Source organism: Miscanthus floridulus, chromosome 8 (genome assembly GCF_019320115.1).
Source record: "Miscanthus floridulus cultivar M001 chromosome 8, ASM1932011v1, whole genome shotgun sequence".
NCBI lineage: Eukaryota > Viridiplantae > Streptophyta > Magnoliopsida > Poales > Poaceae > Miscanthus > Miscanthus floridulus.
The window spans coordinates 99,156,480-99,160,934 of NC_089587.1; the positions used below are offsets into that span (position 1 = coordinate 99,156,480).

Genomic DNA, 4,455 nt, shown 5'->3' on the forward strand with positions numbered 1-4,455 from the left:
GTACTTCAGGACAGTTGTTCCCTGAATGCCCTGTGTTTCCACACTCTTCACATGTCATGTGGGAATCATTAATGTGCATGACTTCTTTCTTCTCATTAGCTCGGTCTTTGAGCTTCTTCATCAGCAGGTCCATCTTAGCAGAGAGCATGTCTACCTCCTTGAGTTGATGCATACCTCTACCTCTCTTGCGGGTCTGAACACGTTCTTCATTCCAACCTTGATTGGAGGCCATCTTCTCCACAAGAGTTGTTGCAGCTAGAAGTGTGAGTGACAAGAATGCACCTCTAGCAGCAGCATCCATAGTTTCACGGGTATTGCTAGTCAACCCATGGTAGAACATTTGCATGAGTAGCTAATTCTCCATCCCATGATGAGGACATTTCGATATATAATCTTGAAAGCATTCCCATGCCTCAGGGAAAGATTTGTCATGTTGCTGTTGAAAGCTTGAAATTCTCCCACGTACAGCATTGGTCTTGCCTGTAGGAAAGAACTTGGCTAGAAAGGTAGTGGAGCAGTTATCCCATGTAGTGTTTCTGTCTTTGTTGGCGTAGAACCACTGCTTCGCCGTCCCCAAAAGTGAGAATGGAAAGAGGTGAAGTAGTATGGCGTCTTTGGTTACTCCCTTGATGGTGAAAGTGCTAAAGATCTCTAGGAAGTATTGGAGATGTGCACTCGCATCTTCATGGGCCTTTCCACAAAACTGGCTGGCTTGCACCATGCTGATGAGAGCCGACTTGAGCTCGAATCCATTGTCTCCAACATTGACTACTGGTCTAGTACGGATGTTGGCGGTGGTTGGAGCAAAGAATTCATGGAGAGTCTTGTCAGCCATGGCTTCAAATTCTGGTATTAAGCTTCGCCTTATTCGGTTGTCTTTCGACTCTAAAGCTGAAACTTTCTTAAGTTTAGCCTTAGTCCTCTTAAGTAATGCTTCAGGATTGTCCACGTAGTTTATCGGAAGGTCAAAACCGGTCATACAATACCCTGCATAAGATACTCAAGTAGACAAAATAAGGGTAAGCCTGTTTGAGCAAACGTTAATGGTTTTCTCATTCACATCAATAAGTATAAGTTCATCAATACTTCCTTTGTCTACCTACCTTCCCGGCAATGGCGCTAGAAATGCTTGTTGGTATTTATTAACTTGTCACTTGTTTTGGTAGCCACCTATTATATACCTACATCTCCTAGCATTCCTTATACTAGGTTGTCATCCCTAATGATGATGCTAGAGATGTTTGTTGGTACTATCTAGCATTACTACTAGAATAATGCTAAGTAGTTGTTTATCATTTTATGTGACTAGAAAGAATATAAAGATATGAATGAAAAGAGATCTGCAAGCGCACAGATAATATACCATTGTAGCACTTCACTTGAGAGCATTCTAGGTATCGTTATTTATATTTTACCATAGGGAAGGTCTAGCTTGGATATGTATTGATAACATATACTATTGATGGAGAAATAAATCATAACCAGTCTTCTACTCACAACATGGGTAAGTCATAAGATAAGATATGTATATGATAGGTATTGATCAAGTATAATCACTCAGAGTACTCCTTTCCATGGCATTAGCATGGTCAGGTAGAATATTAGAGGAATAATTTCTAAGTCATTCTTAATTACAAATCAAAGCATACATTGATTAGTGCAATTACACCTAGTAATAATTGCTAAAATCATCTTCATATCTACACATAAGGGATGTTACTAAGGGAGATTAACAACAGAGCTTGCTCTTCCTTTGTAACTTTATCCTACGTGCTACCTATATCGGGGAGTGGACTACAAAGGACTCGACAGGAGTGTCACATCCATGATCTATCACATGACCCAGAACATAGGGTGTATCCGTAGGTAAACAACGTATAAGCACCACACTTACACAATGTCGACCACCCACCCATGGTACCTTAGAGTGAGCGCTATATGAACTTATGCCTGAATATGATGATAAACTAGATATACTAGATATATAATCAAAGTAGATAATGAACATTATAATGAAGAACATAAATGAGATGAATACTAGTATCGTCAAAACAATTGTAGCAAGCATATAAAAATAATGGAGATATAAAAGAGAGAGGGGTACAAGAATTATACTAAACCACGCTCTTGACAAGATCGGGAATCGAAGCGAAGCTTGCTTGCCTCCCTCTAGACCTAGCCTAACTAGCTATGCCCTAGAATATAGAGGAGCTCTGAGGATGATTAGGGTTTCTATCTTCTCAAATGACTTGATGCCTCAGGGGGGCAGGGGCTGCTTATATAGGTCAGAGCATCCAATGTGACCCCTTGGATCAAACTGACTTAAGGAACGGCGTAGATGCATCCTAGGAGGTGGTAGGAAACCGACGTAGCAACGAGAGACTAACATGGGGGGCCCACAGGCCAGCCAACCTCTAGGAGGGGACGAGCGGCCCCACCTACCATTGGCTCATGCCCCACCTCGGTTTTAGCCTCCTGGAGTCTTCTAGAGTCTTCCCATGTAGTTACCGCTGCGTAATTCCATGATTCCCTTTGACGAATAGGTTCCCCTTGGTGATTTTCTGATTAAATCCTGCTGGAAACACATATTGAACAAAACTCATGGAATTTGTTAGTTAAAACCCCTAGACCTTTGTTGGTGATTACAATTGTGCCCCTATACATGTTTCTTTGATGGTTTATGATGGTTGTTAACTACCATCAACCGCGTACATTCCTAGTTCGAACCTGAAGAAAATGAGAAGGCAGCAAAATGACAGCGCGAATAAGTCGATTGCGCACCGTACATACACAGAATCCTTACACAATAATCAATCACCCATCAGAAGCTTAGGACCGCTAGCACATAACTGGCGCCTTGCCTGCAAAAACTTTCACCCCATGAGAGGCAGCGTCACTTGATGCAACGGTGTTGTCGACCGACCTCTCGAGAGCATGACCTTGAGCAATGACAGAGTCCCCCAATGCTGGACTGGCCAAACAATGAGCGACTGTGTCAGCCAACTAGCAAGGCAGACGACACATCGTAGTGAGCGTGCTATAGTCAACTCTCTGGTAGCGCATCCACACACGGACAACCAGCAACGGCCGGGCGCAAATCGGCCAATGCTACACGCTCACAAAGACCAAACCGCAATGGGCCATGAGGCCATGCAGAGTTGGGCCTTCATAACGTGACCCAGGTAGAGCCTGGTGCCCACGAGGAGGTAAGGAGAGGAAGGCATCTGCACAACTCGAAGAAAAATGAAAAGAGGCGTGTTGACGCCAAGTCTATCCTATGGAAACTTAGATCGCAAAAACAGGATTGTGCTAAGCCAAGTCCTAGGGGACGATCCTTGGGCGGCGTCATGCGACCACGGCATTCAAGGGATTGGGCCAACGATGGTCACAGCAGGATGACGAAGCGTGAGGAAAGTAGAATCATGGAACACAACCCAAAAGGGGAAAATTCACTTGAAATCCTTTAAGGAACCTAGATACACCTTAGGGACTTCAGCCACCGCCATGGAGGATCCCCTTCATGTCTATGATGGCCACAACAGTGGCTATGGTGGTAGCAAAATTGCCAAATAGCTCCACTCTCTCTGCTCACTCGGTGTGTTCTGGGAATCCGGGCTCCACCCCACGAAGGTCCTAGCCGGTGCGAAGTTCCAGGCGGCGAGGGCGATGCCACCTCCTTGATGAATCTCAGCTACCACTGTGTGCTCATGATCCTCATCGAGGAGAGCCTCTCGGAGGTGGGCTTCCTCTACTTCATGGTGGGAAGCAGCCAGTTGCTCCTCCAGTGCTGGCAACAAGACAGAGAAAAGATCAACAACCATAGAGACCAACAAGGAATCATGAGGTGAAAAGGATCACTCTTACCCATGGCAGGGGCCTAGATGTCGGTGTCCACCACCTATGCCGCGATAGTCTCCTACTCTGAGGCCTCAAGGGCCACCCTGACAGCGTCAAGACAGCTTTCCAATGGGCCAACCTCATGGGCGGAATCAAGGTAGCACTCGTGGGCCTCCTCTGCCGAACGAAAAAGCTCACAGAACTCATGCCGATGGAACAAGGAGGACAACTGATGACAAAGACGACGAACTTGACCCCTCATCTGGCGGGGTCGTAGCGCAGGCAGCATCGGCAGCTCCCCTCAACGCAGGAAGGGATGCAGCCCTAGAAGCGACACAATCAGCCATGGTAAAATCCCAATCCCAAAATGCTATTGAAAACTTACCCCTTGAAACACAGGCAAGGGCGAAGAAGCGGTGGCGCCCCGCTAGGAACCAGGCAACCCCTCCATCGGCCACTCACCGTGATCCATCCTGGCCATAAAGAAATGAGTTATGACTACTCAAGAGCGAGAATGGAGAAGCAATGAAGCAAGCGACTCGAAGCAAACGCCGCCCCACCATATCACTACAAGAGTATTAATAGCCGCTAAGGGCACCTAAGGCAAATGCTCATCCA

The 4,455-nt window shown here is 45.9% G+C and overlaps 1 non-coding gene across 1 annotated transcript; it reads left to right on the plus strand.

Annotated features, from left to right (window-relative positions):
- Window positions 1–362: 362 nt before the first annotated feature.
- On the plus strand, window positions 363–471 carry LOC136478691 (small nucleolar RNA R71). Its single transcript, XR_010764408.1, has one exon. It is a non-coding gene; the product is annotated as a small nucleolar RNA R71 (small nucleolar RNA).
- Window positions 472–4,455: the final 3,984 nt, after the last annotated feature.